General features: G+C 42.4%; 1 protein-coding gene across 13 annotated transcripts in view; it reads left to right on the forward strand.

The window, feature by feature from the left end:
* PITPNM2 (phosphatidylinositol transfer protein membrane associated 2) overlaps positions 1-26,573 on the forward strand; it is a 439,829-nt gene that overhangs the window by 55,897 nt on the left and 357,359 nt on the right. For all 13 annotated transcript variants that reach the window (XM_040347315.1, XM_040347302.1, XM_040347306.1 and 10 more), the window contains exon 2: positions 17,631-17,711. The gene's annotated coding sequence lies outside the window, so the exon portion shown is untranslated. The remainder of the gene's footprint in view (positions 1-17,630; positions 17,712-26,573) is intronic.

The following is a 26,573-nucleotide window of genomic DNA, read 5'->3' on the forward strand; positions in this document are numbered from 1 at the left end:
CTTCAGATCACTAAAAACTAAGTAATTTTAAAGAAGGATACTTGCAGAAAGAAATATGATCATTTATTAAGCATACTATTTGCCAGAAGACAGAACTGGAATAAGTCCATCTTGGATACAAAGAGCTGAACATGTTGAAACTTTATTTTTATTTATTTTTTCCTTTTGCTCTAAAATCTCTAAAATCAGACAGTAAATTTGTAAAACAATGTCGTCCCCCGCCCCCCCACCCACTCTTTTTTTTTTTTTTGTTTCTTGATGTCCATGCCTAAGCCATCCTGCCAGTCAATTGTTTTCCCTTGTTCCCCCTTCACACCAGAAGACCGATAGGGTCCATCTGTCTGTTTTTCAGGCAGACCCGATCAGACCACCCATTGTTTTCTATGGGGCAGCAGATGTCATCCGATCTGAAAAAATCTGCTAACAGATGGATAGGGATGTGGCTGCCCCATAGAGGGCAGATCCCCTGCTGAGCAGGCAGATCTCCTTGAGCAGATCTGCTCTGTCTGAAAGGGGCCTTAGCAGTGGTAATGATCTGCAGGCCTGTCAAGCCCCTTTATCATTGCAAGGTCTAAAGCTGGGTATTCATTTATCCAGAAGAACCTGTGAAATTTTGGCCCTGTCTTGTTTAACAAAAGCCCATAGTTAGACCAGTTTCTGTCGAATGGTCCTGCTGGAAAGCTAGAATTCAATCAGCTGCTGCCCTGCCATCCACATTACGTGTGTAGATGTAGGAAGAGTTTTTTGGGTGTTTTTTTTCATTTAAACCTCTGATTGAACAAAAAAATAATAATAATTTAGTGTATACCTAGCTTATTATTCCCCACCTGCCTCTCAGAAGTCAAATGCACAACTGGCTGGCTGTGGCGAGCAAGATCGTGTGAGTGACAGCGGCTGCGGGAAAGACTGGCAGCAGACTGAAAATCTAGTAAGAAAATAGGAAAATCATCTAACTATAGACAATTTTAGGAAAATTTCAGGCTACATTATTTATCACAACTTAACTGTATTTGTGGCCGATCAATAATTTTATTGTGTAGCATAATAAGTAAAGTTTGGTCCCGCCTACTGCCCCGGCCCTGCAGAGCTGAGAATGAACAAGGGATCATGTGACCTGGTAGAAAAACAAAATGAGATACATTTTTCTATACAGTGCTCACTAATTTGATTAGTAAGAAAGTTCTCCACCTACCCTGTTTCCTCGAAAATAAAACCTACCCCTAAAATAAGACCTAGCTTAATTTTACAGGAGGACTGCAATATAAGCCCTACCCCGAAAATAAGCCCTGGTTTAAAATCCTATAACCCACTCTATTACATTAGTACACAATGTACAATGTGTGTGTTTCTGTAACATAAATGCAGGGAAGAGAGCTTCCGGCAGGTCACAAAAGCGCAGAGCGGTGCTATAATGAGGGTATTTGGCACAATTATATTACAGAAATACACACATTGTACATTATATACTATAGTAATAGAGTGGATTACAAGATTTTAAAAGCATTTTAACTAAGTTCACACTGGGGATTCCTAACAGGCAGGTTGAGAGAGGGGAAAAGAAGACAGCACATTACATGGTAAGACCTACCCCAAAAATAAGCCCTACTGTGTCTTTTGTTGCCAAAATTAATATAAGACCCAGGCTTATTTTCGGGTAAACACGGTAGATTGGTGAAAACCAATTTTTGGGTTTACCGTCGCTTTAGAATTCCGAACTGTTGGACGTTCAGAGATCCTTTTCCCTTAACATTATATGGGATTTCTTTTGAGGCGTTATTATTGGAAAAATGTGTTTTGTGTTGAAGTTGCTATAGGGATCTCATACTGTTCATAGGTTTGTGTACATGACCTCATACATGTAAGATAACAGCTCTGTGAGTGTAAAGATAAGTAAATGCTATTTTATGTCACTCCAAAGTCGGTTGTGCCAAAAATAGTCATTGTTTATTTTGGTTAGCGAGAAATTCCTTTAACGTGTTATTATACGAGTCTGTCTTCTGCTTGATTTTAAACAGATCATTCCACTCACATTAGACCACTCCTAAACCGGATGTTATTGTACATACTTTACAGCGAGCGTGCATTTATGGTGTATGTGCTGGGCCATCACATTCATTGATTAGGAATGCATGGCACAGAATAAAATCAATAGAGTTGGACAAATCCCAAGACTTGGATAGCAAATGTCACCTAGGACGTTTTCAGACTTTCAGCTTTAATTCAAGGGGTCAAACATAAATACCAAGTGAATAAAAGGAGGAAGGGTACCTAGGGAACCCAGGGACTATTAAGATGGTGCTAATAGAAAGTCAACAACAAGGGAATATAGAAAAATAGAAAATAATTTTATTTTTTTACAGATAATAAATATATATAAAAAAACACCAATCAAGATGAAAAGAATACATGATCTCCAAAGACATATTAGGAAGACCAATTCAAGCATTGACTTGTGTACTTGCTCGACATGTTTTGCTAACATGTCGAGCAAGTACACAAGTCAATGCTTCAATTGGTCTTCCTAATATGTCTTTGGAGATCATGTATTCTTTTCATCTTGATTGGTGTTTTTTTATATATATTTATTATCTGTAAAAAATAAAATTATTTTCTATTTTTCTATATTCCCTTGTTGTTGACTTTCTATTAGCACCATCTTAATAGTCCCTGGGTTCCCTAGGTACCCTTCCTCCTTTTATTCATTTTGTATTATATGGGACGAGGTGCTTGGATTTGTTGATCTTTGTTCACAAATAACATTTTATAAATACCAAGTACACATTTTAGGAACTGCAACCATTTTATACACGGCCCCCCTATTTTCAGGGGCTCAAATGTAATTGGACAAATAAATATCATAAATAAAATGTTCATTTTTTATATTTTGTTGATAATCCTTCACTGGCAATGACTGCCTGAAGTCTGAAACCCATGGGCATTACCATAGACTGGGTTTCCTCCTTTCTGATGCTCTGCCAGGCTCCAACTACTGTCTTCAGTTGTTCTTTGTTTGTGGGTCTTTCTGTCTTTAGTTTTGCCTTCATCAAGTGAAATGCTCAATTGGGTTGAGGTCAGGTGATTGACTCAGCCATTGCAGAATATTCCACTTATTTTGAATCAAAAGCGTCTGGGTTGATTTTGCAGTGTGTTTTGGATCATTGTCTTCTGTACTGTGAAGCGTCATCCAATCAACTTTGCTGCATTTGGCTGAATCTGGGCTGACAGTATATCTCTAAACACTGCAGAATTCATCGGGCTGCTTCTGTCACATCATCAATAAACACTAATGACCCAGTGCCACTGAAAGCCATGCATGCCCATGCCATCACACTGCCTCCACCATGTTTTACAGATGACGTTGTGTGCTTTGGATCATGAGCTGTTTGTTCCAAGCCTTCGCCACACTTTTTTTTCTTCCCATCATTCTGGTACAGATTAATCTTAGTTTCACCTGTGCAAAGAATGCTTTTCTAGAACTGGTCTGGCTTTTTTAGATGTTTTTTGGCAAAGTCTAATCTGGCTTTTCTTTGTGAAGTTTTCTCTTAATTGTAGACTTTGACAATGATACGCCAGTGCGTTCTTTCCTCAGAACGTACCAAACTGTTGATTTGGCATCTCCTAATGTTGCTGCTATGATGGATTTGTTTAATTTCTGAAGCCCTACAATTGCCGGTTACACTTGCATGGACATTTCCTTTGAACGCATGATGTAGGTTCACAGCAATAGATTCCATATGCAAATACCACACTTCGAAACAATTCCAGACCTTTTACCTGCTTAATTGATGAAGAAATAACGAAGGAGTAGCCCAAACCTGGCCATGAAACGGCTTTTGATTCAATTGTCCAATTACGTTTGGTCCCTTGAAAAAGGGGAGATGGCTATTCTTAAAGAGGAAGTAAACCCTGATGGGTGTTACATCCTCTATCTATCTATCTATCTAAAGGTAAAGCATAATGGGCTACTATGCATCAATTTCAAAATGACAGTATTTTTTCTTACATTGGTAAATTTTATCAGTTTAAACTTTTGATATGTTTTCTATTTTCTATTGTGAATAAAATATGGGTTTATGAGATTTGCAAATCATTGCATTCTGTTTTTTTATGTAGACCTTTACACAGCCTCCCAGCTTTTTTGGTAATCAGGGTTGTAGATTAACGGTATAATTTTAGCTTCACTCAGTTCTTGTCCTCATTATTTTTAATAGTATGGTTCAGATCTCTGTGGTTACACGCTGTGTGCTGTGACAATGTACTTCCAAGATCCTACATGCAAGAACTGGAACTTCCTTTCATTTTCTAACTTTCTAACCATTCAGCTGCATCTGCTGTTCCTCTGCTTGTTATATTGAACAAGGCATGAAAACTAACTTGGAGTAAGGCTGGCCATATATTATACAATTTTCCTTTTAGATTTGCTAAAACCATATAATATGAGGTCAAACCAAAACACTTTCAATTTGTATGCACTCAGGTAGGCTAGGGGTAGGCAACCTCGGCACTTCAGCTGTGATGAAACTACAAATCCCATCATGCCTCTGCCTCTAGGAGTCGTGCATGTGATTGTCAGGGTCTTGCAATGTCTCATGGGACTTGTAGTTTAATTACAGCTGGAGGGCAGAGGTTGTCTATCCCTGAGGTAGGCCCTTGCACTACATATTTGAAGGTAAATTTAAAGGAAATTGAATAAGAAAATTGTATAATGTAAGGCCAGCTTAAGTCTTAATTTTCTACACCACTGTGTATATCAAACAACCCACCATTTTGTTTCCTATAATACCACCTTTTAGATATTTTGTTCATTGCTGCTGACTTCCATCAGCTACTTTCTATCTGCAGTACATGTAGTCACTCCAGTGTAGGCTGCATATCATTGTTCAGGACTGGCTAAAGCTGGCCATACATTATACAATTTTCTTGTTCAGTTTCCTTTAGATTTACCTTCAATTGCCGTATTTATCGTGGTATTGCGCGCTCCGGCATATAGCGCGCACCCCTAATGTGGACCCGCATTCCTGTAAAAAAAAAACATTTTAGTACTTACAGTTTTGGTGTCTTGCGCGGCGTCCATCGGCGGCCTTGTCGGGTCCGGCGTCCATCTGCGGCTTTGGTGGTGTCCTCCTCGTCGGGTCCGGCGTCCTTCTGCGGCCATCGCGGTGTCCTCCCCGCTCGATCCCCGCTTCCCGCGCTGAGTTTGAACCACTGCGCCGGCATATACCGAGCGCAGTACACTCGTGTATAATCGGGCAGGCTCGGCTCCTCTCGCGGTCACGTCCTTTGCGTCCTGTACGTCCAGGACGTGACCGTGAGAGGAGCCGAGCCTGCCAGACTATACCAGAGTGTACTGCGCTCAAACTATACAGGCGCAGTGGTTCAAACTCGGCGCGGGAAGTGGGTATCGGCGTATATCGCGCACCCACGATTTTGCCCTGATTTTCAGGGCAAAAAAGTGCACTGTATACGCCGATAAATACGGTATGTAGTACAGGGGCTTGCCCAACTGCATACAAATTGAAAGTGTTCGATTCGACATCAGATTATATGGTTTTGGTAAATCTAAAGGAAAATTGTACAAGAAAATTGTATAATGTATGGCAAACCTTACTGATGCTAATGAACTATGACATGGCCATGCGTAGTCTCAAGCAGAGGTGCCTGTGACAGGGTGACAACCATTAAACATCCATAATAAGAAACGTTGCACAATCAGGTATTATTTTTTTAAAAGCTGCATATTTTAAAGAATTAGAATCAACTTTTAAAATTGCATGAATATGTTAACCGCTTGCTGACCGCCTCACGTAGATATACGTCGGCAGAATGGCACGAGCAGGCAAAGAAATGTGTTGCCTGTATATATGTTGCTTTGAACCTGCCCCCTAGCGCGCCCGCCTCGGTCTCCGTGACTGTGCCCGCGGGACCTGCGGACTCGATGTCCGCCGGTGTTCTTCGATCGTGTCACGGAACAGCAGAACAGGGGGGGGGGGTGCCTTTGTAAACAAGGCATCTCCCTGTTCTGTCTGGTGACAGCACTGATTGTCTGCTTCCTCTCATCGGGAGCAGCCATCAGTGACGTATCACAGTAAGCCACGCCCCCTAACAGTTAGAATCACTCCCTAGGACACATTTAACCCGTTCCCCGCACCCTACTGGTTAACCCCTTTACTGCCAGTCACATTTATACAGTAATCGGTGCATTTTTATAGCACTGATCGCTGTATAAATGTGAATGGTCCCAAAATAGCGTCAAAAGTGTCCGATGTGTCCGCCATATTGTCGAGGTCACGATAAAAATCGCAGATCGCCGCCATAACAAGTAAAAAAAAATACGCTATAACTTTTGTGCAAACTCAATATACACTTATTGCGATTTTTTTTTTTTTTACCAAAAATATGTAGAAGAATAGGTATTGACCTAAACTGAGAAAAAAATGTGCCTTTTAAAAAGAAATTGGGGATATTTATTATAGCAAAAAGTACAAAATATTGTTTTTTTTTTCAAAATTGTCGCTCTATTTTTGTTTATAGCGCAAAAATAAAAACCGCAGAGGAGATCAAATACCACCAAAAGAAAGCTCTATTTGTGGGGAAAGAAAGGACGTCAATTTTATTTGGGAGCCACGTCGTACGACCGCGTAATTGTCAGTTAAAGCGACGCAGTGCCGAATCGCAAAAAAGGCCCGATTATTTGGCAGCCAAATGATCTGGGGCTGAAGTGGATAAAGCTTAAATGACATTTTGGTCATTGGGTTTAGATGTTTGAGTTCAGTGTATTTAGTGCTATTTGTTGTAGGAAAGACTGAATGTGTGGTGCCTTTCAGTGAAGCTTTCTGGTCATCAAATGTTTGAAGAAATGTCATTTTAATTCCAAATGTTGATCCCCACCATACTTACAATGGCCCTGAAGGGTGGAGCAGTTAGTTGGAGCTGCTTTGTGACAGATATAAATGCCGTTGATGGAATAATAAGGAATGAAGTGAATATTGGAGCAGTGTGCAGATGTATGACATGGCCTCCAGCTGTGGATCAAGTAGAAAATGATTGTCTTATAGAGGCCATCTTGCAGTCTCTGAGGTAAATTCCTGTTATTCTGGAGGGAAAATATAAAAATAAATAAGGAGAATGCATAACTATGCTAGATATGTTGTAGTGGGAATAAAGTAGTTGTAAATGCAATTAGACCAAAAGAAAGCCTTGAATATTATCATGGCCTACAGTATATAGTCATTGGATTTACAGATGTAGAACAATTTATGATTTTTTTTTTCTTTTTTGTTTGTGGTAATATAAATGATAATTGGTATGCTCATTATGCATATTTGTTTACTAGGTTGTTTCTTTGTAGGCCATTCAGTAGCAATCACTTAAAATAGCATGGTTTTGCATGTAATGTTTCGCTGGCTGATTTGTCATAGCAGAAGTAGGATGTTCAGTAAGATACATTATCTTAACCACTTCAGCCCCGGAAGATTTTGCTGCTGAATGACCAGGCCATTTTTTGCGATTCGGCACTGCGTCGCTTTAACAGACAATTGTGCGATGCTGCACCCAAACAAAATTAACGTCCTTTTCCCCCCACAAATAGAGCTTTATTTTGGTGGTATTTGATCATCTCTGCGGTCTTTATTTTTTGCGCTATAAACATAAAAAGAGCGACAATTTTGAAAAATAACACAATATTTTCAAAAGCGATTTTTTTTTTTCAGTTTAGACACAGTTTAGATACGTATTCTACTACATATTTTTGGTAATAAAAATTACAATAAGCCTATATTGATTGGTTTGTGCAAAAGTTATAGCATCTACAAAATAGGGGATAGATTTATAGCATTTTTATTATTATTTTATTTTTTTACTAGTAATGGCGGCGATCTGCGATTTTTATCGGGATTGCGACATTATATTGGACACTTTTGACACATTTATGGGATCATTGGCATTTATACAGCGATCAGTGCTATAAAAATGCACTGATAACTGTATAAATGTCACTGGCAGGGAAGGGGTCGGTCAAAGGGTTAATTGTGTTCCCTAGGTGTGTTTCTAACTGTAAGGGGATGGGACTGACCTAGAGGAAATTACAGATTGTGGTTCCTAGCTATTCGGAATTCGAGATCTGTCATTCCTCACAGAACAGAACAAGGATTTGTGTGTTTACACACACACGTCCCTGTTCTGCCTCTCGTGCCCACGATCGCTCGTGGCCGGCAGTCATTGCGACTGCCGGTCACAAGCTTTGGCACCCCCGCGATTGAAATCGGGAGCGGGCCTGCTATCCCGCTTAAAGGAGCCGACGTACAGCTACGACGGCTCATGGGATCACGCTGACCAGAAAGGTCAGAAAGCGGTTAATACTACAGTATATAGTACTATTAATAAATAGGACTGTCAGTATTATATGGTCACTATTCTGTGTAACAGAAATGTCATTCTGTGTTGAAGTATTAAAGCATTTGTTAACCCCCGGAAAAAAATGTAATCCTGTTTCTTTACAGCATGTTATACAGCACAGTACTTGTGCTGTGTAATTTGCCCCCTGTAACACCAAGCTGATCTTGCCAGTTTCTGCCCTCCCCCCTGTAAACTGACCACAGTGCATTATGGCTGCTAAGCCCTGACACCGTGGTCAGTTTACGTGCCTCCGTCATCCACAGCTCTGTGTGTGAGCCGAGCCACCCCTCCCCTCCCCTTCTATCACCGTTCCGAGCAGCTCGCACATTACTGCTCCCAATCAATGCCAGCCCCTCTGCTAGGATTACATGATGTATATGCTATATGCCATTTTCGAAAACCTCTTCTTATAAGTGCTGTTTTTCTTATCCCTGATCAGTGGTCACGTGACCACCTGGCGCTGTCTCCCTCCGATGTTTGTATTACAGAGGGAGGTCACGTGACCACTCTGCAGATGTCGGAGGAAGAGCTCAGCCCCTCTGTAATACAATTACATTAGAGGAAGACAGCGCCGGGCGGTCACGTGACCACTGAGTAGGGATAAGAAAAACAGTATTTATAAGAAGAATTTTAGAAAATGGCATATAGTATATATATCATGTAATCCTAGCAGAGGGGCTGGCAGTGGCTGTGTGCAATGCCTTAACAAACACTTTAAAGTAACATTTGTATTGTATCCATTGAGTGGAATATTCAAAGGTGGATACCATACCTACATTTTCCTACCATCCCCATAACACTATGTTTAGGAACCAAAATATACACGCAAAGGGGACTTTTTAATGTGCAGGCATTATTTTTATATCTTCACTTAATATATATTTAACAGCCCCACTTCCAGAGATATAACTACACAAACCATAATGCCGCGTACAGACGGTCGTTTTTTGTGATAAAATAAAACAACGTTTTAAAAAACGTCATTTAAAATGATCGTGTGTGGGCTTCACATCGTTTTTTGTCTTCTAAAAAACGACCAAAAAAAATTCGAACATGCTTCAATTTTTTATGTTGTTTTTCAAAATGTCGTTTTTTGTGTCATAAAAAATGATCGTATGTGGGCTAAAACGAAGTTTTAAACCCGCGCATGCTCAGAAGCAAGTTGTGAGACGGGAGCTTGAATGGAACAGAGTGCCGTCGTACGTGTTGTACGTAACCGCACTTTGCTAGAGAATTTTCAGAAAACGATGGTGTGTGGGCAACGTTGTTTTTTATGCTGAAGTTAGAAAAACTTCGTTTTTTTTCATGATGAAAAACATTTCATCACAAAAAACGACCGTGTGTACGCGGCATTACAAATATTGAATTACTGAACCACAAAACATCCCTACAAATACAGCAGTACTGTGCAAGCTCCTATCAACGCGTTTCACATTTATCCACTTTAAAGCGGACCTTCATTCAACATTTTTCTTTCTGACAGTAAATACCTTATAGAGCCCACTTCCTGTTTCTTGTCTGGTAAAAAGCCTAGGCTTATGACATCATGCACAGCTCACTCTTATGAGAGTTTTCCAGGAAGCAAGGGGGGAATGTGTCGGTGTAAATCCAGGAAGTGAACAGGCAGCAGCTTCAGCTGCCCACAGTTAAAATGGTTGCAGCCAGACTTATTGGAGGGAGATTTCTGCAGCATATTTGACAAGTACAGAATCACAGTGTATATAAAATGTTATGCATAGTGTTTGGCGAGAAGCTTCAAAATGGCAAAGATATTTTTATTACAAATTATGTGGGCAGACTGCAGTTCCTCTTTAATCAGGGCTTTCTTAACTCAGTCAGTTGCAATACATTAGTTGATGGGTTTCCACATTCATCTACAAATCAATAGGCAGTAGATAGTGAAATAATAAAAACATAAAATAAACACCAATAAGGAAACATGGACATATACAGCATACTTGCATACGGACAACAGAGAGAGACCTAAAGCTGGCCATACACTTGTAAGAAAATCCTTTCTTAGAAGGTTCTTACTTGCCATCACCGAGTCAGCTAATTTTTTTGTGTGAAATCCCTTAAAATGTATCTAGATCTGCTATGTAATCCCAGGTGTATTAAAAGGGCTTCATTTCAATATGTACAATTTTTTTGGACCAGCATAATATGACAGACTTATCACCTCCTAAATGTGTCCCCCCCCCCCTCCCCTCGTCACTCAGTCCACTGCTGCCCAGTAGCAGCCTGTCCATACAGAGTGCAGGGGCGCCCCCCCACCCCCCAATAATCCATGCGCGCCCAGCCTCTAATCTACATGCAGGGCGTTTTTTTTTTAGAAGCACATGATTAGAGCATGAGGCTCTAATTGGCTTAAAAAATTGTGGGCTCGGGGTGCAGAGCACTGCGACCAGAGCCCACGCATTTGTGTGACAAGAGAGGATTCATATTCGTTATTGTCTTCTTGATTCTTGTCCTGGTCAATCAGGAAGCGGGTCTTATCACCCGATTGGCCAAGAGGAGAAGCGATCCTATTGGCCACAGAGGAGGAGGGAGGAGATGTAGGGTGAAGCTGCCACCTGCCCGCAACCTATATGGGGTAAGTGAGTGCAGGGCTGGTGACCAGAGGGGGGTGCCTGTGATTGACCGGGGAGTAGCGGCGGGGGGATTGTTTGCCGCCACCGCCCCGCCCCCCCCCCCCCAAAAAAAAAATATATATACCACCAGCCACCACTGCTGCTGCCACCACCATACTTGTTCTAATGACAACTGTCTTAGAGGGGATTTACAGTGCCAAGCGTTAGCTGTGTTAAGTGAGGTACACAGTATAGGAAAATCAGGCGAACGATCGTCCGATTTTCCTTGTTGTTTCACAGCAAGTCGGAACCGAGGAAGGAAATAATGTATGAAAATTCTCGTACGACAAAGGCTATTTTTTTTTTACTGTTTATTGTTTCTGATCATGCGCAGTCTTTCGTTTCTGATTTTTCTGCTACGAAATTCATATGAAAACAGTTCACGTTAAAGCGGAGTTCCACCCATTTAAAAGTCAGCAGCTACAAAAAGTGTGGCAGCTGACTTTTAATAAACAGAACTGTCCCACGGTCCAGCGATGCAGCCGCCCGAATCCTCGCCTTTCTCCCCCCTCCTCTCCACGGTGCCGGCTGTGACAGCTTGCGGCTTTACAGCCAGGTGCGCACTGCGCATGCGCGAGTCGTGAATGGCCAGGCAATCTTCTGGGTCCTGTGACGTTTCCCAGAAGATTGCAGGGAGGGAGGGTGGAGAGATTAATTTCCGTTCTACGCCGCGGCAAGAGAGTATGTGGGAGCTGGGTACCTGTCAAAACCAGGTACCCGATCCCCCCCAAAAAATGTACATACCAAATGTGGCATGTCAGGGGGTCGTGAGTACTTAAAGTAGAAGTTCTATTTTTGGGTGGAACTCCGCTTTAAATGAAAATCGTTTGTACTGTTCCTGTATGAGAACATTTTTGGAGTTTGTCCCTTCGGAAATTTTCGTTCGGAAAGTCATAATCAGCTGTTGAAAGTTGTGTACGCCCTATCAGAAAATCATACGATCGTTCCTCAGATGAAAACGTTAGCCCAATTTTCTTATAATGTGTTCTAGCCATAAGGGCTTGTTCACACCAGAACATGGAGCTGGAGACCCACGTTCAAAAGGCACTGCTGTTGTGATCTGCAATGGGTGTCAGTGCAATGCCACTGACACCCTGAGGCCAGGTTCACACCTATGCGAATTGAGTGCACCTTAAATGCATCCAATTCGCAGAACATTTTAAAATACATTGTTTTCAATGAGGCTGGTTCACATATGTGCGATGCATTCGCACTGCGCATTGCCGCCAAACCGGGTGCGTCTTTTAGGCATTGCGGTGCGGCTCAGGTGCGAATTCAAGCCCATTATCTTCTATGAGTACGCAGCTGATTCGCAGATGTGTTCAGTTCTCTTCAGGAATTTCTCTCATTCAGCTCAATACACTTCTCCCCCACTCTCCTCTCACCCGTAACTTCTCCCAGGTCTCCAAATTCGCATCTAAAATGTTGCTAATCTGCTGAACACTTCTCTTATCTCTCTGCAGAGATAAGAGAGCTGAAATTCGCACCGCACTAGTGTGATTCCGGCCTAAAAGCTGTGCATTTGCCTGCACCGTATTGCATGTTACTGAAGTACTATGCAATCTGCTTGCAGTGCATTTTTTAAAGTAGTGCATGCACTACTTTGGTGCGATGCCATGCGATTGCAGCCCATTCAAATGAAGGGGCTGAAAATGCACGGCACTCAAATCGTACAAGAACACAATTGTGTTTCTGTACGATTCCTGGTGTGAACCAACCCTAAATGCGGTACTTTAGGGATTATTTACATAGGTAGTCAGCTCCGTGCAGCCTTGAAGTGTTACTAAATCCACAACAGTAAAATAAGCCTGTATATGCAGTAAAGCATGCTTACTCACTGTGGAACACAAGGGATTAATCCTCTGCATTGTGTAACAGGCTTTTTGATCCTGTCTTCTTTGATCCTCCCCTTCCTACACTGTCCCCAGTCCATCTCCTGAAAGAACAGAACCTTGGGGTCAAGCTGCACATGCTCAGTTTGGTGTGTATTGCTGCATAGTTTTGTTTAGTTTTTTTTGGGAGAGTGCATGTGATCAGCACAGGGCCAATCAGCACTGTCCAGACAGAGGGTCAGGGGTCCCGCAGCCTCAGAGTAGAATGAACTCCTTCAAGGTTTATCCAGACACGGATAGAAGTCAAAAGACTGCCATAGCTGCTGATTAGAAAAGGTATTTAGCAATTTATATTTACAAAAACGATTGCATTTCCATGTTCTGTGTACTGTGGGAGACCAGATATAGTGAATGTAGGGTCTTGGGTTTAGTAACACATTAGAAACCCTTTATTTACTCTAAACAAAAGTCACTGCCCCTACCTATGACTGGTCTATACAATAAGGAGCGCTGGAATGGGCGCATATACATACAAAAACATAGAATATCCAGGGTCATACTTACCGACCAATCAGCAACCAACCAAATTCACCTGTCTAACTGTGTGCGTTAAAAACAGAGGTTTAATTGCACGCCTTTGCAAATGCATGTGTAAGCTGCAGGCCCTGTCAAGGCGCTCTGTATACTGCAGTCCTAACTATAACATTGCATTTTATGTCTCCTCAGTAGGAGCACATGACTGCTGATGGATAGATAAGGGGCAGGTGCAGTGTGCTCCTGCCCCTTTAATGAGGGCTGGGCTACCTCCAGTCACCTGCCCCTTATCTATCCATCAGCAGTCATGTGCTCCTACTGAGGAGACATAAAATGCAATGTTATAGTTAGGACTGCAGTATACAGAGCGCCTTGACGGGGCCTGCAGATTACACATGCATTTGCAAATTGCAAATTTAACGCACACAGTTAGACAGGTGAATTTGGTTGGTTGCTGATTAGTCAGTAAGTTTGAGCCTGGATATTCTATGTTTTTGTATGTTTATTTACTCTGTTCTAGTGCTGAGCTGCACACAGACAACATATGTTAGTGAGCGAGTCGAGGACCCAACGCAGAGCCCTGGCGTCCGTATTTGTGCACCTATACCTTATTACTTGTCACACAAGGCTGTGTGGGTGAGTTCATGCAGCTGATGCCTGTCCATTCACTAACATGGGCTGCCTGCACTACTCAGCTCAGCTCAGCACTACAACAGAAAAATAAACAAGAACTGTGAGCCCTTTGTGATGGGTTGAATGCGGACGAAGAATGAAGATGAATCACTAGCTGCACACCTATATTCCTGCTGTTGTTGTGCTAAGCTTTGTAGCTATTATTTTTACCAGAAAGTATCAGAAGGTTAGCTACTAAAATAGCGGCATCTCAGTCCCCACGTGTGAGCGATCGCTCTTGCTCAGACGTAGAAGTCGTGTAGAAAACATAGTTGTCCGGCTATATTTAGCTGCTGTGTCTATTGCTGGAAAGGGAGTTAGAGGGGAAAAAGCGCATATCTTGTTTGCGCTGTGAGGTCATCGGTCCCATTGGGTTCGTTGCGCTGTGTAGAATTATCCAGAGGGCCTTTTACTCAGAATTATTTCTCTGCTCTCTTTAACCTAGTGTTCTCTCCACACACTGTCCTTGTAAAGAAATGCTATCTAATATTAGCACGCTGTCCTTTTCATTTTATCCTTTTTTTTTTTTCTGTCTCTCAATATTGTGCAAAACATATGATGACGGGGTGAAAAAAAATCCCTAACAAAAATCAAGTTTTCATGCTTTAGATAACACAGCCAGATGGCCTAAAGCTTGGTCTTAAGCGCACGGCCAAAAGGGACGAGACGCCAGTTCTGTCAAATCAGTCCGTGGGCTGCCTGAGAAGATGTTCTTTCAAATGAGGGTCAGGGGGAAAAAGCATTTGATATCGGGAGGACAAGCTTGAACATTGATTCCTTAGCTATAAAATGAAGGCTCTGCATGTACAGGTGTATCTCATAAAACTTTAATATCGTCAAAATGTTCATTTATTTCAGTAATTCAATTAAAAAAGTGAAACATAGGGGGTTATTTACGAAAGGCAAATCCATTTTGCACTACAAGTCCAAACTACAAGTGCAAAGTGCACTTGAAATTGCACTGAAAGTACACTTGGAAGTGCAGTCGCTGTAGATCTGAGGGGAAGATCTGAAATGAGGGGAAGCTCTGCTGATTTTATTATCCAATCATGTTCAAGCTAAAATGCTGTTTTTTATTTTCCTTGCATGTCCCCCTCTGATCTACAGCGACTGCACTTCCAAGTTCACTTTGCATTTTGCACTTGTAGTAAATAACCCCCACAGTGATCTATTTCCAACATTTCTTAGTTTTTTATTCGTTTAAAAACATTTTTCTACATCTTTCACATTCTCTATTGACCCACCACCCCAACATTTAACATGCACACATTTGTTTATCCCTTTCATGACTAAGCGCCTATTTCTGACATTTGGTGTTTACAAGTTAAAATCCATATTCTTTGCTAGAAAATTACTTAGAACCCCCAAACATTATATATATATCCTTAGCAGAGAATCTGGAGAATAAAATGGCGATTGTTGCAATATTTTATGTCACACGGTATTTGTGCAGCGGTCTTTCATGAATTGAAACAAAACGAAACAGTAAAGTTATCCCAATTTTTTTGTATAATGTGAAAGAGGATGTTACGCCGAGTAAATGGGTACCAAACATGTCACGCTTTATAATTGCACACATGGTGAAAAACTACAGTGCCTAAAAATCTCCATAGGCGATGCTTTAATTTTTTTTTTTTTTTACGGTTACCAGGTTAGAGTTACAGAGGAGGTCTAATGCTAGAATTATTGCTCTCGCTCTGACGATCGCGGCGATACCACACATGTGTGATTTGAAGAAAATAGAAAAAGGATTGTGTCCTTTTCTGGGTTTTTCAGAACCGAATGTGACAGATCGGAGGTAAAAAGATATAAACAGGCACATGGCCACCTGCCCATTGGCCTCACATGGGTCTATTATATAAGTATATGTGAACCCCTACTCTGTAAAACAACCCATTTACTTTAAAATACCAATGAAAGGCAAAACATTTATGTGTACATATAAAAAAAAACATTATAAATACCTTCTTTTGTTGCTCTCTGTTTTCAGCTACATAAGGAGCTCAGAGAGCTAGAGAAGGAGAAATGGCAGCATGCTGGTCTTCCTAGTAAATGGCTGTGCAGGAAGGAGGGGGTGTGTCAGGACAAGTCTGATTATTGGTGGATAGCAGGCTGAGATCCCAGCACAGTTAGAAAACTGACTGCATAGTGCTCCCATGCCTAGTGTGGTCAGTTTTTGATAGGAAAGCAGAGGCACTGGCAGGAATACCAGGTATTTCACACAAAGGAAACAATACAAAGAGGACAGAATGCTTTTTCCTACAAGTACATAGTACAGCAGGCACATATCAGGAGGAAAAGAACGGCTGCACACCAATTTTATTCCAAAAATAGCAACAAAGACAGAGTATCCAAACCCAGGAGGTGAGGCGTGTGTTTCACACTGACCTCCGTGCTTCTTCAAACAAGAGTACATTTTTGGAATAAAATCGTTGGAACCTTTCTGTGGTGTGCAGCTGTTCTTTTCTTCTTATTGATTATCGGTGGCAAGCCGTGGCTTGCATCCAGACTGTAGTGATTGCTGACCTGGAGCGACGTCTTCCTTGTTTGAATCTTTAGGCACATATCAGGAATATGCAATGTTGAGGGTATCATATTCTTCTAGACCGGCCGCAGTACATTTATGGTGGGCGGGCAGCACGGCCAGGCTGGATCACGTACCTTTACACCATCCAACCTGTTATGGGTACACTGCATTGCCGCTCCTGTGCCTGCTGTGTCCACCGGACAAAACGAATTACAATTACCAGTAACTGGGTATCATGTGATAGCAGTGATTTCCACATTGAGAAGAAATCTGAACAGACACACAAAAGTGACATTCTTTCCATTCGGCTTTGATTTAGCAGCTGGTCTGTTCATGGATTCCTTGCTGATTGGAATGGACATCCTCCCTGTGAAATGGATCTAATTGTTGTCAAAATCTGTTGGTTTACATAGGTCTGTCATTCTGCATAGACAGAAGAGGACCTTTTTCTGGTTCATCTGTTCCTTTGTCATCTGCGAATCACCCCTATGATGCCGCTGATTCATAATCCATAAGCAGGATAGAGGCAGAAGGGCGATAGGAAATAGGGGCGTCACCTACTTGGCAGTGTCGAATGGCAAAGGACAGTTATGGTCAGGGGCGGACTGACCATTGGGGCTCTCGGGCACTGCCCGAGGGCCCCCATGCCACTAGGGGGCCCCATCAGGGTTGCCAGGCTCAATAAAACCAGGGACAGTATGTAAAAATCTGTGTTTTTTTTACCCTTTTTCTGTCCCTGATATGTCTGAAAACGACATGCTTTTGATGTGAAAATCCTGAGATTTTAGCTGCACTGCCTCCTGGCGTGGTGGCCATCTGTAAGCCCGGGATCCCCATAATCTTCTGTTGCCCGGGGGCCCCATGAGTTGTCAGTCCACCCCTGGTTATGGTTATACATAAACAATGGAAATGACATTCTCATCTCATCAGAAGTATATTTTTAGAATAAACGACAGTAGCCCTGAGATTAATGGCATGAAATAATTATGTTTTTGATTTCAGAGTAGAAATGATGTGTCTCTATCCATCTGTTTCCTACAGGTTGAGGACAGGATGACGGGAACCTTTATGGCAGTGACTTCGGCAGACACTTATTGCACCTAAAGACCAAGGGATCATCAGGTAATTAATAATGCCCGTCCTCTGAAGTGCCAGGGAACTGACATCCTCAGCCCTTTCCTGTTTCTTCTGGTCTTCTAGATCTATCTTGCCTGTGCAGCCGGACATGTGCTGTAACCAGATTGCAGCTATTTGGTGTGCTATTTCCAGATAGTCTTCCTGCAGAGCCTGTTATTTGTCATTCATGCAGAGTTTATTTTTGGAACATTTCATAATAATTCTATTTAATTACATTTCCTTGGTGGTAAAATCTATTTCTTATTGAGAGGTCACATCAAGCATTAAACACAGTGTAGGTATTTGTGTCTCTACCACTGGATACCGTTATCTGTGTATACTAAAAGATTTTTGTTATTGTCTTTTATTTTATTTTATTTTTTAACTTAGAACAATTGATAATATCAACTTACTATAGGTAATCTGGTATATTACAGTCCTTTTTTTCTTATACAGTAAAGTAGTACAGGGAACAATTTTGATTTAAAGGGTAACTCCACTTTTGTGGGGGGAAAAATAGCAAAAAAATAAAATAAAATTAATTTATCATATACGATTGCAATTATATATTGTAATTGAATGTTATTAAAAATTTCCTTTCCCTTTCCATCTGCTGCTCTCTAATTTTCTGTAAAATGCAATGCATGCTCACTCTCAAATTGTGCCACCAGTGAGGTCTTCAATTGAGTATATACAGCTCATTCTTCAGTATCTGTACCGTCTAGTGAGATGTGCACTCCAGTACTCACAGGTGCCTTCCCAGTATCAATGCCACCAGCGGGATCTCCAAATTTCCCACCACTAGACATTACAACTTACAGACAGGGCTTTAACCCCTTCCCACCAAGCGTACATATATATATATGCGGCCTCGGCTTTCAGGGGTTATACCGGGATGATGCCTGGAGCTGCAGGCATCATCCCGGTACCGTTTTTTAGAGCGGGCAGTTGGCTCTTCAAGCATAACAACCGATGTAGCTAAAAGCCACTCCACTGTTATACCGGAGAAGTGAGAGGGGACGTCCACGCCTTCCGCCGTTCTTACTAGGCCTCCCGTCCAACCGGGAGACCCGATCCTAATTCCGGCACTTCCGCCAGCTAGAGAGAGACTGGCACAAAGCCGCAAACAGCTTTGTGCCCGTCTTCTCCCTGTAAACACGGAAACGACGGCACTTACAGTTTACTTGGCTGCCAATGGCGCCATTTAAAAAAAAAGTGGTATTCAGAATCATCGTTTTTTGCATACTGAATACTTTGAAGTACAAAGGAGGGATTAAATTAAATGACTGCTGAGCAAGTACGGTGTGACATAAAATATTGCAATGATCGCCATTTTATTCTCTAGATTCTCTGCTAAAAACTATATATATAATGTTTGGAGGTTCTAAGTAATTTTCTAGCAGAAAATACAGATTTTAACTTGCAAGCAACAAATGTCAGACATAGGCCCCTGCCCTGTACACCCTGTACACACGACCGAACATGTCCGTTGAAACTGGTCCGCGGACCAGTTTCAGCAGACATGTTCGGTCGTGTGTACGGCCGCCTGGACAATTGTCCGGCGGATCGGACAGGTTTCCAGCGGACAAATGTTTCTTAGCATGCTAAGAAACATGTCCGCTGGAAGCCTATCCGTCGGACATGTTCGGTCGTCTGTACAGACTCACCGTACATGTCCGCTCAGCCGAAAGCCCTCGCATGCGTCGAAGTGATTCGATGCATGCGTGGAAGCATTGACCTTCCAGGGCTGCGCACATCGTCGCGGCGACGGCGCGGCCACGTCACCGCGTATCGTGTCCACGCGGATTTCTGTCTGATGGTGTGTACAACCATCAGACAGAAATCTCGAGCGGACATGTCCGCTGAAAACGGTCTGGCAGAGTAGGCAGCATCCATCTTCTGGCCCCTCTTCCTTCCGGGCCGCTGACTCTGGCGCTGTGATTCGCCAGAGCCGCGTGACGTCACTCCCGCGCATGCGCATGGTAGCCACATTTGACGGCACAGGCTGGGGAAGAAACGACACTTTGTTTTGTTTCTTCCCCGTGCAGGCGCAGTGAAATTTTTTAGCGGACTACAAGTGAAATATATCCTAAACGGCGCACTACCTATAGGTAAGCCTTATTCTAGGCTTACCTATAGGTAGAAGTCCAACAAGTGGATTTACAACCACTTTAACCACTTGTTAACCACTTGTCCTCCAGAAGATTTTCCCCCTTCATGACCAGGCTATTTTTTGCGATACTGCATTGCGTTACTTTAACTGACAATTGCGCAGTCGTGCAATGCTGTACATGAATACAATTTGTCCTTTTCTCCCCCCACAATCAGAGCTTTATTTTGGTGGTATTTGAACACCCCTGTGTTTTTTTTTTTTTTGCACTATAAACAAAAAACGGCCAACAATAATAAATAAAAAAAAAACAATATTGTTTACATTCTGCTATAAAACTTATCCAATAAAAAAATAGAAAAAATCAAATTTCTTCATAAATTTAGGCCAATATGTTATCTGCTACATATTTTTGGTAAAATAAATACCAATAAGCGTATATTGGTTTGCGCAAACATTATCGCGTCTACAAACTATGTGTTTTTTTTGTTTACTAATTAGCGGAATATCGTGGGACTGCGATATTGCGGTGGACATTCTGACATTTACCGACACTTTTGACACTTTTTGGGGACCAATAACACTATAATACATTGATCAGTGCTAAAAAAATATGCACTGTCACTGTCCTAATGACACTGCCTGGGAAGGGGTTAACATCCGGGTCGATTAAAGGGTTAACTGTGTGCCTAACTAGTGTTTGTGAACTGTGGGAGGTGCTTTTTCTAGGAGAAGAGATGGAATTTATTCCCTGCTTTGAAGGAACAAAAATTCCACCCCTTCCCTCCTGTCAGAACGGCAATTTGCCTTGTTTACATAGACAGATGGGCGTTCTGTCTCTCTGCCTGATGCTCAGTGGGTGTCGGTGGACATTGAGTTCCTGGTACTCCCTGATCAGCTTGTGCTGTGTGTAAACACAGGCGGAGCGAGCTGGTGGTTGCGCACATGTGCGCCCCCTACCCGGAAGAGTTGGATCACGTCGCAGAGGTGCCGCCCTTTAGCAGTAAAACCTTAAAGCGGTAGTAAAGCCACTGCTCGTTTTTTTTTTTTTTTTTTTCCATCACTGAAAAGCAAAAGCCATAATGGATACTAGCTCATTATGAAACACTTACCTTGGAACGAGGATAGGGGAACTTACCTGGTCCACGCCGAGGGAGATGTTATCTTGCCTCGGCGTGTCTTCCGGGTATAGCCGCTCCAGCGCTGTCATTGGCTGGAGCGACAATGACGTCACTCCCGCACATGCGCACGGGAGACTTCTTTCCGGCAAGGTCCGGCGGCTGCCGGGCCTTTAGCCGAAGATCCCCGCTGCGCTGGCGTTGCGAGGGGAATATCTCCTAAACCGTACAGGTTTAGGAGATATTCTTTATACTTACAGGTAGGCCTTATTATAGGCTTACCTGTAAGTGAAAGTGGTAGTACAGAGTTTAATTTGTGTATTTCTCATCTGCCTAGAGTTCAGCTTTATGTAAGGCTTTGTGACCGTTATGTCCCAATATTTTTGGTGCTAATCTTAGGTCGCCGTGTCGTTTTGCCATCTCGCCAAGTAAAGGATGTCAGTTCTTGTGTGCAGGAACAGCTCAGTATTTGTTTTGCACAGTGTTGTCAACACTTGTGTTTAAGTACATCATTTGATGCCTGTTCTAAAAGATGCCTGTATGTCCAGTAGCGCTCCGCGCACAATTGCAGCGGAAAAAGCGAACAGAGGTTTTAAAGCTGAAACCTCTAATTATACTTTCGATTGGCTTTTAAAGGGCTTTGTTGATGCGTTTGCTCTAATTGCCTGCTGAATTATTCACATGTACCTTTGTATCCTTGCTGTAAATTATCTATAAAGCTGTGGCTCTGCGCACCTCGCATTGTCGAGTTGGACGGCGGTGAGATGGCTGCTGTTGACACAGGTGCCCAGGTTATTAGATGACATAGGTGTATACTCTTCTACGACATAGCCCCTCCTGCCTCAGCTGGCTTCTGTGCAGAATACGCTGCTGTATTGTAAGTATAGCATTTTGCTTCTCACTTTTTCCATCAAGCAACGTAAAGTAGGAGCGGGTACTCCTTCATGGAGGTCTATAGATTCATGCTTTGTAGCTTCCAGGCACTGTGGCCCTTGGGATTTCATCTAGAATTAATTGAATGTCAGCTATAGTTTATAAATAGCTGGGATAAAATTGTGTCCATAGGGGGATAATCAATATTTAACATCAGTGTTTTTTTTTTCAGTGGCTTGAACGGCTTTTTCTTTCTGGTTATGTATATTTTATGTGATTCTTGTGTATTTTCTATAATGTAGACTTCAAGAGCCATGCTAGTTTATACTAGGAGCAGGTAAACAATGTTGTTGTGCCTTTAGACACTGCAAAAGTGAAAAAGATAACACTAGCTGCATTTATGGATTTTGGATCGGTACTTATTTTATTACCTACAGTATTTATTTATTGTTCACATTCTACAGTGCCCTACAGAATAGACACAGCTCTTTATATCAGTCTCTGCTCCAGTGGAGCTTACAGCCCAATGCTTTCCCACAAACATATGCTCATGGACCGCTTTGTTCATTAGCCATTGACCCACCAGAATGATTTTGCTGTTTAGGAGGAACCCAGAACCAATCTATGGGAGAACATATATTAAACCCCCAGCACCGTGAGCCCAAATTTAATGTAATGCTTGGCAGGCAGTAGAAACCACTGTTGGGTCTGTTTAACCGCTTCAATACAGGGCATTTTCACCCCCTTCCTGCCCAGACCAATTTTTAGTTTTCAGCGCTGTTGCACTTTGAATGACAATTGCGTGATCATGCAACACTGTACCCAAACGAAATCTTTATGTTTTTTCCCCCCCACAAATAGAGCTTTCTTTTGGTGGTATTTGATCATCTCTGCGGTTTTTATTTTTTGCGCTATAAACAAAAGAAGAGTGAAAATTTAAAAAAAAAAACACAATATTTTTTACTTTTTTATTTAATAAATATCACAATTTTTTTAAAAAAACTTTTTTTTCCCTCAGTTTAGGCCGATACGTATTCTTCTACATATTTTTGGTAAAGAAAATCGCAATAATCGTATATTGATTGGTTTGCGCAAAAGTTATAGCGCCTACAAAATAGGTGATAGATTTATGGCATTTTTATTTTTTTTATTTTTTTACTAGTATTGGCGGCGATTTGCAATTTTTTACTGTGACCGTGACATTGCGGCGAACACATCGGACACTTTTGACACGTTTTTGGGACCATTCACATTTATACAGCGATTAATGCTATAAATATGCATTGATTACTGTGTAAATGTGACTGGCAGGGAAGGGGTTAACCACTAGGGGGCGTTGAAGGGGTTAATATGTTCCCTAAGGTGTGTTCTAACTGTAGGGGGGAGTGGACTCTCAAGGGGAGGAGACCGATGTGTGTTCCTCTGTACTGGGAACACATTGGTCTCCTCACCGCTGACAGGAGGTGGATCTGTGTGTTTACACATACAGATCCACACAGCGCCGGGCGCGCGCCCTAGATCGCCGGGAACACAGGATGTCATATGACATCCACCCGGATCGGCGAGGGGTTCCTGCCGCCGTCATTTTACAATGACGCGGTATGGAAGTGGTTAAAGGGGTTGTAAAGGTACAATTTTTTTTTCCTAAATAGCTTCCTTTACCTTAGTGCAGTCCTCCTTCACTTACCTCATCCTTCCATTTTGCTTTTAAATGTCCTTATTTCTTCTGAGAAATCCTCACTTCCTGTTCTTCTGTCTGTAACTACACACAGTAATGTGAGGCTTTCTCCCTGGTGTGGAGTGTCGTGCTCGCCCCCTACCTTGGACTACTGGAGAGTCAGGGCGCTCTCTACATTGCAGATAGAGAAATGATCTGTGTGTTTTTAGGAGGCGTCCTGACTCTCTTGTAGTCCAAGGGAGAGGGCGAGCATGAGGCCTCGTACACACGACAGAGAAACTCGACGTGCTTGGCACGTCGAGTTCCTCGTCTCGTTTTGGGATGAAGCCGCCGAAGAGCTCGGCGGGCCGCCTTCTCCTATAGAACAACGCGGCCAACGAGAAAATAGAGAACATGTTCTCTATTTTCTCGTCGAGCTCCTCGGCGGCTCCATCGAGCCAAAACTGTACAGACGACAGAGATTCTCGGCAGAATCCGGGTTTTGACCGAGTTTCTCGGCGAATTCTGCCGAGAATCTCTGTCGTGTGTACGAGGCCTAACACTGCACACCAGGGAGAAAGCCTAGCATTACTGTGTGTAGTTACAGACAGAAGAACAGGAAGTGAGGATTTCTCAGAAGAAATAAGGACATTGAAAAGCAAAATCGAAGGATGAGGTAAGTGAAGGAGGACTGCACTAAGGTAAAGGAAGCTATTTAGGAACAAAATTGTACTTTTACAACCCCTTTAAGCTGCATGTCTTAGTACACACTTTCATGTTCCTTGACCATCACATGAGACTATGCTTGGCTATTCAATTTATTGGACCTCAGCACCCATGGGGACAGAACAGACACTAAAGAAACCTTGACAATGGAAGGGCTCCTGCGCTCTTCATTCTGCTGTTATTAAATCGGAAGTAAACCCATCCATAAAACAGTTTAATTTCTGGCACGTCCCGGAAATGTAACACTCCCATTGGTTGTGCTCTCAACCAAACTGTCAAACAATCCAATGGATGGTGTCATGACTGATCACATGTGCAGCATCATGGCAGTTGTAGATTAAACAGAGGCAAAGATGGCAGCTTCCTTGGCTGAAATAGATAGGAGGGTTTACTTACACTTTAAATATGTTTTTGGTTCTCTTTTCTTGTGTTGGTCTTACACTGTACTTTGGACAATGTTAGCAGAGTCAAGTAAAATAATATTAAAAGTAGAGTAACAAAAGCTGGCTCCATTTGTCACCAATAATCCTTCATGTGACATTGGTTGTGTTATGGTATATAATATAATGATCCGGGTAGGGGGCGTGGATCATTCAAATTAGGTGCGTTCCCGCGCCGAACGTACTGCGCATGCTCCGTTTTGAAATTTCCCACCGTGCTTTGCGTGAAATGACGTCGCACCGACGTCATTTTTTGAACATCGACGTGAGTTACGTCCTTTCCTATTCACGGACGACTTACGCAAAAAAAAAATTCAAAATTTGACGCGGGAACGACGGCCATACTTTAACATGGCAGGTCTAAATATAGGCCACAAAATAGCAGCTCTAACTATACGCCGGGAAAAGCCGACTAGCGAAGACGTAAGAGAATGCGACGGCCGCGCGTACCTTCGTGAATCGCCGGAAAATGCTAATTAACATACCCGACGTGGAAAACGACGCAAACTCCACCCAGTGGGCGCCGAAGTATTACACCTACAATCCGAAGGCGTACGAAGCCGTACGCCTGTCGGATCGAAGCCAAAAGCCATCGTATCTTGGTTTGAGGATTCAAACTAAAGATACGACGCGGCAAATTTGAAAGTACGCCGGAGTATCAGTAGATACTCCAGCGTACTTCTTCTGTGAATCTGGCCCTTGGTTTCTGTACTTTTCTGTGTTTTTTAGCAGTGCACCCGACTAAACTAATCTAAAGGCCCGTACACACGATCGGATATTCCAACAACAATTGTGTGATGAAAGGGTTTTGTCGGATAATCTGACCGTCTGTACGATCCATCCGACAATTGTCGGAATTTCTGACAACAAATGTTGGCTGTGCATGCTCTCAAATTGGTGCTGCGTCGGATTATCCAATCGTGTGTACACAAGTCTGTCGGACTAAAATCCAAAGTTAAAAACACGCATGCTCCAAACCAATGCTAACCATCAGACAACATTAGGAGAATTTGCCCAACGGGTGGCGCTAAAGAGCTGAAAAACAACATAGTTTCATGTATGTTGGCTGAAAAGGTTCTGTGGTCTGTATGCAGAACAAGTTCACGGCCAACGCCCTTCAGACAAAACTCCACGGATTTGTCTGATGGAAATCCGATCGGGTGTACGAGGCTTAATCCTGCCTGGTTTCTGGCTGTGGTCTTGCAGTGTGCGTTGCTTATAGACTCTGAGAAGTAGATGCTTTTTCTTTTATCATACCATACAGAGTAGGAGAATCCAGCTATTGGTTATACATTCAGAGGCAATGAAATCCCATAATTGGTCCTTGTGTCGTATTTTAGGAGACTGGCTGACCAAGATTGTGTATGACTTTTCTAAGAAGTGTTAAAGTTGATGTATTTCATTACTTATTCCTCTGTTACCTGCAGATTTGCAGCAGTGGAAATGTCCAGAACCCAAAGACGAATTATGTCATCGCTCATTAAATGTTTTAAAAAAAGGAGATCTAGTGACACAAACCATGCAATAACATATTGGGTTTTGGATATTGTAGACCGTATACTCTCCGCAGTACAGCTTTTCCCAGTCAGATAATTCCCATGGTGCTGGATAAGTGGGTTATAGTTTCCTACTTAGGAAAGGCTGACACTTTCATGCAATGACATTTCATGTTTGGCTGCATCCTTTACTGCTCTTTAGCTGCAAAGCCTTGGAAAATCAGACAAGATAAAGATATCTAAAGACCAAAGTACAGTAAAACCTTGGTTTGCAAGCATAATTTGTTCCAGAAACATGCTTGTAATCCAAAGCACTTGTATATCAAAGCATTTTTTTTTTTACAGTGTATAAAAGTGAAGAGAGGCGCCTCTGAGGCCTCGTACACACGGCCGAGGAACTCGACGTGCCAAACACATCGAGTTCCTCGGCCAGTTCAGCACTGAAGCC

This window comes from Rana temporaria, chromosome 1 (assembly GCF_905171775.1).
Source record: "Rana temporaria chromosome 1, aRanTem1.1, whole genome shotgun sequence".
Lineage (NCBI taxonomy): Eukaryota > Metazoa > Chordata > Amphibia > Anura > Ranidae > Rana > Rana temporaria.